We start from the raw sequence: 15,686 nt of genomic DNA, 5'->3' as shown, positions 1-15,686 counted from the left end.
ATGCAGATTCTCGGCACCCTGGGAGAGTGTGGTGCCAAGGAGGTGTCCAGACCCTCGCCTGCTGGGGACAGCCACTGACAGGCTGTCTCACATGACATGGAGATGACAGACAGAGCATTTCCTCAACCACAAAAAATTCAAACTATAAAATCAGCGGCATTTTTCTGTGGATGTAAACAGTCCATTTATGGATTTTATTTAGTGTGTACAGTAAAACACACCTTTCATAACAGCTGATTGTTGTTGATGTTATGAAATGGCTTTGGAATAATGCATGCAAAACAGTAGGGTGAGATGAAAATATATAGTAGTATGCTCTTCTACTGCAACTTATTGGCCTTGAGAACTGTGAAACCCAGTATATACTGTAACTTGTCTGACATCAAATTCAGTGAAGCAACAATATTTCATGCAATGCTAAACATTCCTTGTAACCTGTCACTTTGTGTTTGTAATTCATTCTGAAATTAAGAAGCCAAGCTTTAGGGTGAAAGAGTCCAACTATTGAAAGTATTAGCAGCTAAACAATGAATCATGTTACCACCTGGATGGTAATTAGAAAGGGATTTTGACAACAAAGGTGAACTTTTCCCCTTCAGGTTTCATTGCTGCATCTGCTGAAATAAGATTTCAGGGTGACGAGGCTGGCAGATGACAGGAAACGCAAAGTGCCCAAACAAACTTTGGACACATTTCCCAATTTCAACTCCAATTATCAAGTAATTGCTTGCATTAAGTAAATAATATGACTCTAAAAGCCCATCAGGCCCTGTGAGAATATAGCAGCCTATCCTTTAACCTGCCAGTGATGTCAGTCATTCCCTCCCTGTGATAGCATCACTGGTGCACAGTGGCCAGACACACAAGATGCCAGCAAAAGTCCTTGTGGAGAACACTGTGTTATGTTACCTCCTTTATCAGGTATCAAGTAGCACCCATCTGATGTTAGGCATGACCCCATGATCAAAAGAACTGCTGAAGCACAGGAACAGCTACAGGGACAGACACAAGGCAGAAGAGCATGCTGTGTCCAGGAGCAGCATACTTATAGACTCTGGACCTTCCCAGCAAGAAAAGGGCACTATTACTATTGCTATACAAACTATTTCTTTCAGAATGAACATGCTGCTATGATTTTTTAAACTTATTTCTCAGATTAAAAAAAGGCATATTAATGGCTAATGTCTCTCACACATTCCCATACACAGCCATTTCATCTTTTGACTTTCATCTTGGTTCTGCTCCTACTCCCTGCCTACAGGGATAGCGGTCATTTTTTTAACACATGGAGGCAGTGAACGCTGAACGCAATCGATACACAGATACACATCCTTCGTATGTTACCATAAGAGGGACAATATCTGACCGCTTCCTCTTGCCGTTTCACAGTTCAGCATTCCAATTAACCTGGCCAGATCACCATGCCAATCACAAGTGGGCTCTATCGACAAGCTGCATGAAAAGAATAATGTTGTTAAGATGATGCAGCTCACTGTGAGGCACTCCTCCCTTAACAGTGACAAGGAAGTTTGCTCCAGTCATTTATCAAGTCCCTCCCTTGCCACCAAGGGGCTGGCCTGTCCCCTGGTCCGCCTGCTGTTCCTGTGGGGCTGCTGTGCAATATGTGCATTTCAGCCACGGAAAGAAAAAAGTGCTGATTTGCCCAGCACTGCTAAGTTTGATGGATCTGTTGTTGTCATTCGCCTCAGTCCCGTCCCCCCCTCCCCCACTAAACAAAAGGAATCATTAACTCTTTTGTGCCGCTCAGGAGTTTTATAGGTTACAGATAATGCAAAAGGAGATGGGATACAGCTGGGGTCAGTGGTAGCAATCTGCGCAGGGGCCTCCCTGAGACCCCAGCCTTCTGCATGCATGGATGAATCTGCATAGAGAGCTGATTACAGAATGATTTAGTGAGTGCCGATAAATTTTCTGGCAGCCTCTACCTCTCATTTCTCAGTGCATGTGCACAAACAGAGAAACATAAAAATGCTGTCTGTCTGTGCGTCTCTCGCAGACCTAAGCACATTCATGAAACAACTATTCCGTTTCGTTCAGCTTCACAAGTGTAAGTACTGAATATATTGAATGGCTTGAGGACCAGACCTTCAAAGTGCTGGGTTTTTCACTTCTGCTCTTGAGTGTCTGATTATGAGCCACTGGAATGTGCTTTATTGCCATGGTTTTGGCCTAATCTTTAGAATTTTGAGAAATGAATTGTTCCTATAAGTTTATGTGGTATAAAACCCAAAACAACAATGCATACCGGAATCAGACTCTTTCAGAACATTTCTAAACATAACAGTCTCTCAGTCTAGACAGTTATGATCAGAACTTCATATGCGCTATTCATATTTATTTCTGTTTCAGTATGGCATGACAGTTCTCTGTTTATAAAGAACCTTGACTTAAATGTTGTGGCTTAACAAAAGAATATAGCACATGTCCATTCCAACCCTGTTTTCCCTTAAGGGAAGACCAAGTTTTTTACTATTTTTACACAAGTCTCACAAATAAAAACATTGTATCACTTGGACAAGAAGAGAGATCAATCCATTTATTTTGCCCTGTCAAGTCATAACAGCCTCAGACAACATACAAATTGAGATCATAGCAAAGGGCTTCTACAGCAGCCAAGTGTGGACTGGTGGGTTACCGCGGTGATTGAGAGTGTGTTTGAATGCTCAGGGCCAAACGTGAGCAGCACTGTTACACTGACAAGGTCGATTCAGTAAAAGAATACCCTCTACACATAGTCCCGCTTTCTTGGGCACTTTGGCCATTGGCGACTTCAATATTGATTATTGTTAAGAAAACTGCTCCTCAAGGAACACTGTCATAAAGATAAATGGAATTGTGCTCAATGCCAAATATACTGTATAGAAACAGTACCTTCATGTGAGGTGTGCTCAATAAAATATGTAAAAATTGTAAATGTAAATTTATCAAAAGAATTTAAGATCAACTTGCAAAGATCTGAACAACAACAAATGCAACAACAAGCAACAAAAAAACAATCAATTATATTTACATGCTGATCATACTGGCTTGTGCACTCATCTACACAAAAAATCTCCAACTTCCATAAATCCAATCTTCTCTTTCCTTATTGCATTTTAATGAAACCTGGTTCCATCTAAGCTGTTTAATTCTATCCATTTGTTATGTTTGGGCAACTCATTAGCTGTCATTTGTTATCATTAGATGGAAGTTCTGAGCTATTTTTCCCAAGAGAAGTAGCCCAGTCTCTCTCCCTCTGCTGTGAAAATCATCATTGAGACCCACAGTCCCCTTCATAACTTTGAGCCGGTAGCCAGACAATCGCATATGAAAGATCAAATGTCAGTGCATGGGCCACAGTCAGCTCTCTGGCTTCCCTCCACTGGGAGTTGGTGCCCGTTTGATGTCACTCCACCAACTGTGCTGTGCCCTCGTGTAACTGCCACCCCTCACCACCCAGCCTTCCAGCTTTCTGCAGAGCAACTGAGAGGCTGATTCATGGTGTCCTACACAAATGTGATTGATAGTTTCCTTAATCTTTTCTCAGTGATAATGGAGCCCCTTGTGTCTAACCTTGCATAAAAATGCAAATGAATCAAAAGAAAAATGGCATTAAATACAGTGGGCTGAACCATGCTGGAAAACCTTGGGAAGTGGGTGTGCATATTTCCTCGTCTGGACTTGAGTGCATTTGGGGAAAATCCCTTTACGGAGGAGAGAAGTTAAGAAGAAGTTGAAGAAAACTATGATAAGTTACTAATTCAAACAATTGTTATTCTGTTTAATAAAATAAAGTCTGTGTGACTTTTCTCCATGTCAAACATCACCTCCCAGGTAAAGGTTTTGCTTTGACGCAGACTTTCATAAGTGGTCCCCATCATGCCTAGTCTGTTTCACAGGACAATCACCAAGAATATGCACTTGTCATGAGCAGAAAAGCTGATGGGAGACATGTTTTAGTTTTGTTTGGTTTTGTCTGCAGTTACAGGAAAGGTGGGCCTGTGACAGATCTCTGTTTAGCCTGCTGAATATGTGTCTAATTCATCTTGTTCATATTGTGATGTGAAAATATGTCCATGTTTATACACATTTAGCAATGGTTTAATGATCAAGAAGACATTGACTGCTCAAGCAATTTGTTCATTAAAATTGATTCATGGATTCTAAATTGATTGAAATAGTATTGATTAATTAAACAAGTGAACGTCACAGAGGATGATTCATGTTGAATATATCACTGTCAAGAGACTCACTAAAATAGCCATTTGCATTTTAGGAAGACTGATCACTCCTAAACTTTGTCACCTTTTTAAGAAAAAAACTAAAATGAACATCCAAATTTTGGATAAGGCAAGAAAGTACATGACAGTAACTGGATGGCAGTATTTTTTTAATTTTTTTTTAAATACAGTGACTCATGCATTATCACGGATACGCCAAAGTTTTGGCATAAGGGAACTTATGCATTATATTGCCAAACAAATAACAAATGAAAAAGCCCTTTAAAGGCAATGATGTGAGTGCTAATAGCAATGTATAAAAGTAAAGAAAAACAAAAAATAAACTTAACTGTGTTTCAAGTAAATTAAATATGATGTTGAAAAATCTTTAATGTCATCCCCAAGTTATGCTTACCTGCCATCTGTGCACAATTAGCTGTCCTCATGGGAGCAGTAACGAATGATAGTAATTAGAGATCGATGGTAGCCAATGACCGATATACAGGATGATAATGATTTCTTTGGCCGATATGTTTCTTTTTTTAAGTAATTTATACTATAATTATGTTATTCCATGCACATTGTAAAAAAATAGGAATAACACACTAATCTAAACTGGACTGGGTGCAGAATCTTCCTCTTAATGTATACATTTTTGAATCAAGGACACTCATCAGTACTTTTGGACTTTTTTAAGTGACGACGACAGACCTTCAATAATCACAATTCTCTTCTCTTGATGGACATCACTTTTGATTCCCTTAGAGAAAAAAATTTCAGAAGTTAGATCTGTGTAGTGCCTAGCCTGGCTAACGTCAGACCTCATCTCATTGAGATGGGGTCTGGGAACTAGACATTAATTTTCTCATATTTGAAACGTGGTTTACGAATGCCCAGAGCCGTTGATTGGGCGCTACGAATGTCTATCAAATGCGTCTGTACATAGCTCATAACGGCTTCGGTGTGTCGTCATCGTCTTGCTGCCCTCCCTCTGTGATCTGTGATTGGTTCCTTTGTTGAGGTGAAAACGAAGTCCATAGAATCCAGGCATAAAATCGCGCGCGTAAGGCAGCATGGGAAAACCCAGGCTATGTAGTGCCTATAACATAATCAGAATCAGGGATGGGGATGGAAAACGGTATTCAATACACCTAATGGGCACTATGAGTACTTGGACATGTCTTTTGGGCTGGCAAATGGCCCTTCTGTGTTTCAGTGTTTAGTTAACAGTGTACCCAGAGAGAGGTGAGAGAGGTTGAATATATTTGTCTCTGTCTATTCTATCCTTATCTGAACATATTCAGCTTGTCTGTCTAGTTTTCTCTCAGCTCCTGAAGAACAACTTTTACTTTGTGAAACTAGAGAAGTGTCAGTTCCTCAATACCAATATAATCTATTCCTCTGATATTTTCATGGAACCAGCTAATGTTAGCACAATGCAGGATTGGCCTACTCCTACTAATCTCAAACAAGTTCAGTGTTTTTGGGTTTGCAAACTTTTAGTGGCGATTTATGGGGAATTGTAGTACAGCCCCTCTCTCTGAGGCCCCATCTCCCCATCTTCTGTCACCTGGTCACTGCAAGCTCAATAGGTGTTTGATACAAAGCCACATTTAGCGCTGCACCTGTCTTCATTCACCCTGATCTGGATCAGCCCTTTACTGTCAAGGTGGATGTGTCTGAAGTGGAAGTAGGGGCAGTGATCTCACAAAGGTCCAACGAGGACAACAAGGTTTGTCCCTGTGCTTTTCTCTTCAGATGGCTTAACCCAGCTGCACTTAACTATAGGCCTTTTCACACAGAGATTACGCTAAATTTGCAGGAAGAGGAGACGTCTTTTTGCCGCAACTGTGTCTGCCTGCTGATCTGTTCACATGATGCAGCATTTTGGGGAGCCAGGAGGCAGGATCAGCTAGCAAATTAAAATGTGACGTGCAACAGGGGGCATGTAGAGTGATAGTCGTAGGCCTTATTATGCGTGGGCCTTCAGATGCAGCAGGTGTGTGATTTCTAAAACCATGGCGGGAGAACCGACTGCACTTTGGTTAGCTTGCATTTGCTTTGCTGTTGCTTAGAATGTTAGATTCTTGCTATAGATGTCTTCAGACAATAAAAAGTAATTTGGAAGGGAAATTGAAGAGTTGCCCCCTGCATTGGCCGTGATTCCCCTTTGAAAATCAGAGGTTCACAGGCTACTGTGGCCTTGGTCAGTGGCGCCGCCAGCCGTAATCCTGTAGCCTCACTGTGCGTAGCCTAGAAATCATTCAATATACAACAATAAACATAGCTTGTGTACTGTCTTAATTGAAACATGCTTTGCGCACAAATGATAGCCTAGGGCAAAGAGAATGGACATCTCAACATAAGGATACATTAGAAGATGATGATTGGTGTAAACTTTGTCACACAACGTGATAAGCAGTTTTGGCGCTTAAAAACGCAACGTTCCATTCAGTCATAAATCATTCAAGCATAGGCCTAGTGCTTGTCATGAAAAGAAAACAGGCCTATAGGCGCACTAGCAGTTATGCCGAAGGCAGTGAGATTATTAGGCATTGCATCCTGTCACTCTGTTTGGAACATGCATTTCGGGTTGATAAGATTCAGTTAATGCGAGGATCATATCAAAGTTTGGGACAACCAAACAGCAGTGTAGGCAAAGCAAATCCTAATTGTTAGGTTACCATAGCTGTCTTTTCTCTAGGCCTAGGCCTATCGGAAATCGCGACATAAGCACATTGGTTTCTTTTTTCTTTTCTTTCTTGTTCACGTGTTGGATAGTGAAGCGATAATGCATTTAAAGCAATGTAGGCCTACATTATGTGAGCCAGAGCCGATATGGCCAGAGATGCTGCTCTGTAAAAGTATTTCTGTTCTACCAAAATTTGCTGAACTACTTGCTAAGTAGCATATTCATCACAGACATCACATGTATCACAAGAAAGAGTTTTTTCTCAGCTTTTAAACGATGTTAGCGGTTGTTGTGGTAAACGGTTCGCGAGAAAAGTAACTTTAATTTAATCATATTTTCTGCGCCTGTCTCCCTACCCATTAATCTTGGTGAATACTTCGCGAACTTTCCCTCAACACATGACAAACCATATATCAGAATAAACAGCAGACCTTACCGAACACAAAGGTGTAAAGCATGCCCCTGTACAGTTAGCCATTCCAGAGTAATCCGGTTTTAAATTTGCAGCAATGTCTATGCATGTCTCCAACTTTGGGGTTCACAATGTGTTTAAATTGTTCAATAGGCCTACATGATTTTATAACAGGCCAAATACAAAATAAATGTTACAAAATCGCCTTGATATCTGTAAGCATTACAATCAGAGGATATACGTATAGGGCAGACAGACGCTCATGAGTTCATGCTTTGTTTTATCGCTGGATTTTAGGATAGCCTATTATGGCAACCGATTGCATTCCGAGCTACAGTCAACTAGCAGGCATTAAATGACTGGAGACTTTGTGAATTTAAAGATTGACATAATGGGCTGCTTTTGATCAGTTAGATTTATTTGCAATCTCCTGTGGTGGGCTGGACATAGCATCGAAATGCCCGCCCAGATTCCCCTTTCCGCCTTACAGCCACTGGAGGCCATACCTAATTCTTGCATTGTTACCCCAGTATACCTCAATCTCGAAGATGGAGATACCCCACAGGGAAAACTTTATGCACTTCCTTCAGTCAGGTTCAAGTTTTCCAGTGGGGACTTGGTTCTTAATTGGCAGAGCAACCAGGTTTAGATCACACACTCAATTTCATCCAGCACAGATTCTGGTGGCCGAAGATGGAGAAAGAGGTGCGGGAGTTCATCAGTGTCTGCACAGTCTGTGGGCAACACAGGTCACCTACACAATTCCCCGCTGGTCAGCTCCAGCCTCTCCATGTTCCCACCAGCCCTTTCAATGGATTTCGTAACAGGTTTGTTGCCCTCAAATGGATGCCCAGTTATATTAGTTTTAGTAGACATTTTCTATAAAGTTGCCCATTTGGTTTCTCTCCATAAGCTGAATTAGTGCTGGGCAACATTGCCAGATACCATAGTGTACCCTCTGATAGGGGCCCTCAATTTGCCTTTCGATACAGGATAGCATTCTGGTCTCTGCTTGGTGCTTCAGTCAGTCTCTCTTCAGGGTTCCATCCTCAAAATAAAAGACAAACTGAGAAGACTCATCAGGAGCTTGAGAAGTACCTCTACTGCCAGAACACAGAGGAGTTGGAAGAATATCATAAGTGGCTCCTACAATGAATTGAATGCAGTTAGCATTCGTATCTCTCTAGCTCTATTCATATTCGTAGCTCTCTCCAGCTCTTTCTCTTCTCAACACCACGCCAGTTCATCCATTATCCTTGTTTCGCTTGAAACATCCCTGTTGAACATTTAGCTTGTTCTTCTTGTTTGTGAGTAGGCAACAAAATAGCAACCTATAGGGTCTGTTGAGTCAAACTTTCGTTTAAAAGCATAATTAGGACGGAAGCACCACTTTTAAGATTGATTTAAGATTCAGGTCAAATGGCCTTTTGAATGGGAGTGCTAGGGGCACTACTCACTTTAGCAGTTTTTCCGCTTGCCGCCATCTTGTCAGGCAAGAAGTGAGTGTTCATTTATGTAAATGAGGTAACGGCATGCACTGGCCAACTGTTGTTATATGGCACAATCACAATAGCATTTTCTTGCAGAACTGTATCTCTACTTTCCTTACTAAAATTGTCGGGTTGTGGATGTAGAGCTATGACCCAACTGGCTGCAGTGTCCATACCATTCTCAGCTCCAAGTGCCCATGGGGGCCGGGGTTCGAATCAACAAGATCATCCGTATCCGCTCACAATGCAGATGCTGGAATTAATTAATGAATGGTTAATTAATTTTAGCTGTACTATCATGATACATTTGTGATATTGTGATGTATTGTGACTCATCTGTCATGCTGTACAGATAAATTTCCTTTTGGAACCCATTTAACTCAAGCCTCAAGCCAAGTAAGGTGTCTTCTTCAGTTGTTTTCACTGAATGGTGTATGGCCAATGCACAAAGAAAGGTGAGATGGGGTGAGGAGAGGTCATCTAGAACTGCTGCCTGAGACAGCCAAGTCAGGACGGAGTCATGCAAAACAATGAGCCGCAAGAAAATGGAACACAAACATGATCACCGGGGCAACCTTCCCTCATTGCCAAGGATGCTAAAACATCTAAAAGATGAAACCACAACAGAAGTTAAACACTTACTGAAATGTGACCTAGTACTGTTAGTGTTTAACATGGATCAGCATAATAAGTAAAGTAAAGTGAAGATATGTTCGAAAAGATGAATGAAAAAGATAGCAGACTTCCCAAAAATCTGGGGGAATTATGATGTTCTGGTATATATGAAGTTTGGGTGTGGGCTCATATACTGTGTTGTACACAAACATAGTGGCCCAGACCATAAACAAATCTCAGCCAATCAACTTCATTGCAATGATTTCACAATCATTGCTTCAGGATCATGGATGGGAGGGGTATAATTTGATTGACTGGTGAGTTCCAAAATTCACTCTTTACCAGAATTGCGATCTCTGCCTTTAAACACATTAAAGCATTGTTTTGGGTATTTTATGCATTTTTTGCTTTGTGCCTTAGTTAAACTAGAAAATGTGAATATTTTACATATCAATAGATTTGTTGGTCTTGTAGTGTTAACCTTCATTTGTCCCATGGGTAAGTATTAAGGATGTGTGATAGAATGATTTGAAATTGTTGTTTTTACAGGATAATCTCTGAGGGAAAATGGTTTGAACCTCAGAGTAGATCTGAGGTAAATGACTGTGTCAGCCTCTATTTATTTGTGACGTGATAGCTGCAGGCAGTGCCTGGGGAGGGCCATTAGGATCTTGCGCCATAAAAAGGCAGAATGCAGAGCAATTGGCGAAAAGTTAGTGTGTAATGTGGTGACATATGCAGCAAAGTGCTCCCTATGGATCAAGATGGAGAAAGAAAGTGCCGAAGGGAATTTAAAGACCACACAACATACATACCATAGGGCAGCTACATTAATGTGTGTAGTATGCAACATTATGCTTTTAGACATTGATGCACAAGTGAAATTAAATTAAATTAAAACACTTACATTACAGAGCTTGAATTGGTTAAAAAAGGAGAAAAATAATTTAAAAAGTGTTGTAAATTATCATTGTGTCGTTTTATTTTAATGTAGGAATAATGGCATTGTTATACACACAGCCAGTGCATTAGTGACTAAGAGAGATAACTAGCTCACCATTTAAAACAGTCTAAAATCTGAGTACAGTTATCGCGCAGTAATAGAATCACTGAATTGTGGGAATTGTCACTAATGTCACTTTTGATATGTATATATATTACAATTATGCAGGCTTATGTCAAGCGCAATAAGATTTATCACAAAACATGGTAAATACTTTATAAATTGAAGGTGCAATGGTATTAAGTGTAAGAGGTGTATAACGGGTACCTGACCTGTCTGTTCAGTTGTAATGAGATACAGTATCATAAGGAGGCATGCCAGTCAGGGCCTGGGTGTGGGGTGGAGGCTGGGTCTGAATTAATTAAATGACACTAATTCACCATAGCATAGAGGCTGGGACCAAGACGTAGGGTTGAAACTGTTTGTAAGGGCTACAAAACAAATGGCGCTGTTCCCTGTGGGGAAGAGATCATTATGGGTTCTGTGTCACTCAAACTTGGGAACACAATGAAGTCCCCGAACCACCGAGAGAGACTGACAGAAAGTGTTATGCCTGGGGCACTATCCCCACTGCCCAAGAGGGTCTGCAGCAACCTCAGCTCTGCCAAAAAATGTCTGAAATCTGCTGGGTCACTTGGGCACTGGCAAGGAGGGCACCTCTGAATATTGTCAGCAAGCCTCAAAGAGGAGAACAAGGAGGTGCAAAAACAGAGAGAGCTCATATCTTGTTTCATTTGAACCTTTATATATGTTTGGTAACATTTTACTGCAGGGTTAGACAGTTATAGGGCTATAAAGTATTCATTAAACATCATAATGATTGACGTTCTACATAACTTATCACTATAAGCATGATGTTATCCTATAAGCTCTTAAGATGGGCACTGTGTAATTGTAATGTGGTAGGGCATAGGGAAGCAGCTCAAACTACAAGTGAAATTAGACAGGAATTTGGCCTGACTCTGAAGTCTGAATTTGGCCTGACTCTGAAGTTTGAGTTGGGTCTGACTCTGAAGTCTGAGTTGGGTCTGACTCTGAAGTATGAATTTGGCCTGACTCTGAAGTCTGAGTTGGGTCTGAAATCGGGTCAAAAAAAGTATTGCAATGAATGAGATATAGCTTTTTTGTCCTTGCCATTTTATTTCAGAAATCTGTGTATCATATAAATGGATTTACATTGAGACATGTACATTTTGGATTATTTGTTTTGTTATGGTTGGGCAAAATATCAGGCCTATCTTTTAGGAAGTGTCCAGACTAGTTTATGTAAATAGCCTTGCTGATTACAAGCTCCAGGAAAGACCCATTGGTAACTCTTTTCTTTGACGTATTTATGCACTTTAAAACGATACAAAGGAACTAAAAACAAATTCAAATTTGATTATGTTTAATCATTAATAGACCGCAATGTTTCAATAGGCCATAATCCTGAGCTAATTTAATGAATACCAGATATAGGCCTTTATATGATATGACTTTGTTGTGGATGTGTGTGTTGTGGAAGTATGAAAGAAAGACAATCAGAGATAACAGCACAACAAAAGGGAAAAGGAATGATAAGAAGAAAAAGGAAACGTTTTTTTCACAATGGCAGATGCACTTTTTCGTGGCTACTCAAACAGATGCTGAGGCAGATGGTGGCAAATTAACAGAAAATGGGAGAAGAAGGAACGAGGAAGCTCACAAGTGGTCCGGGGAGGCAAGACATTAAAAAATAAAGATTCAAATGTGTTCTTGTGTGCTTGTTTGTGTGTGCATATGTGTATGCTAGAAAGAGAGAGAGAGGGAGGGGAGAGAGATAGAGAGGGAGATGGACTTCACCGTAAAATAGAGAAGGAGAGGGGGAAGCAGGGGTGGGATTGCACTGATAAAACAGTCGCCCAGCTGGGAAGAAGAAAAAGGATGGGTGGAGGATCTGTGCTCAGAGATACACTGGCGCGCGATAATAATCAGAGGCGTGAAATTACAAGTGTGATATTTGTGGGACCCGAGGGTGTGGTTGAGGGAGCCTCCTGGAGATGGCCTGGGCACATCATCACGGCAGCACACCAGCTCATGGTCATTAATAAACACAGGACCTGTGCTCATTTGCGCTCATGCTAAAGTAGCACTCCCACCAATCTATTTTTACATGTGTGGATAAAGTCTGAGCAGTTACTGAGAGAGAACTCTAATTCTCTTTCAATCTGAAATGGTCACACCATTGCCAGTTGATTAGACTCTACATGATGCTGGAAAAGGACAGTAGCATATGAAAGGAATACATACAAAGGAAAACAGTATGAGAATAATCTTTTAAAATCTGAATTACTACTATTTAACATGATTGAGCAAAGGACCTCCTTAGTCTAATTAGATAATGTATGTACATGTAGCCATGATACTGAAGTCCTCAGCCAAAATGCTTGCTTTCTTTCAACCAGAGCAGCCCTGTACTTTGTGGCACTAACAGGCCTAATGGCACAGTGTAGGGAGCATTGTCAGTTCTGCTCTGATAAGGTGCTGACTGGACATAATCAAACTGTGGCCAACTGGAGCTCTGTTTTGGCAAGAAGTGTTGACTGGAAGACTGTGCTGTTTGGATTGCTGTTGCAGATTCAACTGAACAGACTTATCTATACAAGGGGCACAGCCAGTGTGGAGCAGAGGAGACATTATGCTAGGTGCATAATGCACACAAAAAAAACCCTGAACCTCCGAACAGTGCAATAGATGTGTTCATGTATGAATCCAGTGAGCCATTTGGACAGATGAGAGAGATGAGTAGGCTGCACATAGTATGGTTATGAGGGCACATGTCACATTAAAAGACAATAGAAATGCATAAATGACTTGACATGACATGTTTTTGTCCTTCAGAATGACTCTCCAAATCTGAAATACCAGGCGCCTTGTTGGAGACCCGCTGATTAAGTGCACATTATAAAGATCATCTTATCAGTCCCAAAATGCATTCCCTCTGGCCAACAATTTCCCCGGGATTAATGCCAGTGGGGCACTCTCCCCACTGTCATTCCAGGGGGCTGAATGACTGCCATGAGCTCTTATAATGTCTTCACAAGCTCATTCCCCATGTCTACCTGCACTGTTCTGCTGATGAAGGCACCTTTCACTAAAGCAAAAGAGGACAGAAAGTTGAATGAAGCTCTTCAACCTTCAAACACAAACTCCTTTGACCCCAAAAGGTGATATCTAGGTTATACATAAACAAAAATGGAAGAAAGAGAAAAGGTTGAAATTACTTTACACAGAGAGAGGATTGCACTCTTTGTCTTTGCACATGAAAACAGCCAGTGCCATATTACAGTTCCAGCAGGGGGAGATGCAAAATGGCTGTTTTTTTTTTTTTTTTCATTTTTGCATCATTTTGCCCATGAGGAATATGGATAACAAATGAAATATTCAGTCCTACTGTCTGATTTATTTCTTTTATTATCTCCAAATATCAGCCAAGCAGTTTAAAGGATAGCTCCCCATGTTCTGGGTCCACTCACTGGGGGCCTGACAGCCTATCAACTCCATAAGCATAAACAGTTGAGAATTGTCTGGGTATTCCAATATGCCTTGCTATAGATTTCAGCACGCAGGATTTGTAAGTAGAAATAGAAAAATAGAAACCGAAATCCTTCAGGGAACAAGGAAGGAAACATCTCAGAGATGACACATTTGGTGGTTGGGCAAATTGAAATGAAAAATAAAAAAATGAATAAAGTATTTAAAAAATCTATTGATATATTATGCCCTTTTAAAGTAGATAATAATGTGTGTGAGACCAGATGAATGTGACTTACACATACACTGGTGCAGAGACCAAGTATTACCCAGTGGACTGTGTTCACACAGGAGAAACAACAGATTGTTTCAGGGCTGATCATTGCATCAGAGATATCAGTTACTGGTAATTAATGAACTCCTACAAATGGCCTCCCAAGACCTCTCACAAGCACCAAGGGATCATCAGGAGGCAGTAAGCCTTCACTGTGTGGCTCTGTGCCATTACAACTCTCAAGGGACTGAAAAGAGAGTTTAAAGAGCTGATCAATGAAGCCTGTTCAGACTCATTGTGTAATGCCAATAGAGAGCTACTACTACAGCTCCTGGATATTCTTTTCAGTACAAAGTTAGAAGAAAATAAATATATGTGGTATTTAAAATCCATTATGGTTTTTATTTCAAGATCAAAGTTTTAAATTAATCCTTCATAGAATAATAAAGTGTCAATTTATCCGAACAAACTAGAACATGGTGTACAACAGTGCTATAACTGTTTTTAAAATAAATGCTAAAATAAGCTTATATCACAAACTCATAAGACAAAACACAACCATTTTAAATATCTCCATAAAAAGCAAGTGTGTCACAAATATAAGATGACATTTACTATATATATTCCATCAGATTGGTTTGAATACTGGTATCACCCTATTTGGCTTTACCCTTAATTTTGTCATTGGGTTATATGACACTATGAAATGGATGTCATCACTTATAATACTGCTTCCATACACATACCAAGCTGTGTCCTTGAGGTCTAAATAATAAACGGTTCATCACTAGACACCAAATGGCAAGACAAATTTATGACTACTGATCTAGCTCATCATTACTGTAAAGTACTCAGTAAAATTTCATCGTAACTTTTCAGGAAAATAAATAAATTTGGCCTCCTGACCTTGGTATAAAAAAGACTAGGACAGGTGGTGATGGACCCCCTCAATTTTCATCATTCCTCTCTCTCCTCTCTCTCTCTCCTTCTCTCTTTCACTCACTCTCCCACTGTCATGCCTGTGTTTCCAAACAGACACACACACACACACACACACACACACACACACACACACACCACAACAACACAACACAACACAACACAACACAATACAACACCTCATAGCACAGCACAGCACAACACACACAAACACACACACACACACACAACACAACACAACACAACACAACACAACACAACACAGCACAGCACAGCACAGCACAGCACAGCACAACACAACACAACACAACACAATACAGCACAACACAACACAACACAGACACACACACAGACACACACAGACACACAGACACACACACTGCAGCCTTAAAACAGTTATTACAACTTGAGCTGATCTACACACCACCCCTGGAGAGTTGCCGTCTTCGCTTGGAGACCCCTCCGTGCTGCACACTCTCCCTCTCTCTGAAATAAAGGAAGTAAAATGACAGGTAGGGAATATGCAGCAAGTCTCACTTTAAATCAAGA

Source organism: Alosa pseudoharengus, unplaced genomic scaffold, assembly GCF_046254945.1.
Source record: "Alosa pseudoharengus isolate Yale_2024_CS ecotype anadromous, Long Island Sound unplaced genomic scaffold, YU_APseudo_1.1 YU_APseudo_1.1_scf_15, whole genome shotgun sequence".
NCBI lineage: Eukaryota > Metazoa > Chordata > Actinopteri > Clupeiformes > Clupeidae > Alosa > Alosa pseudoharengus.
Note: the sequence above shows the minus strand (reverse complement) of the source record.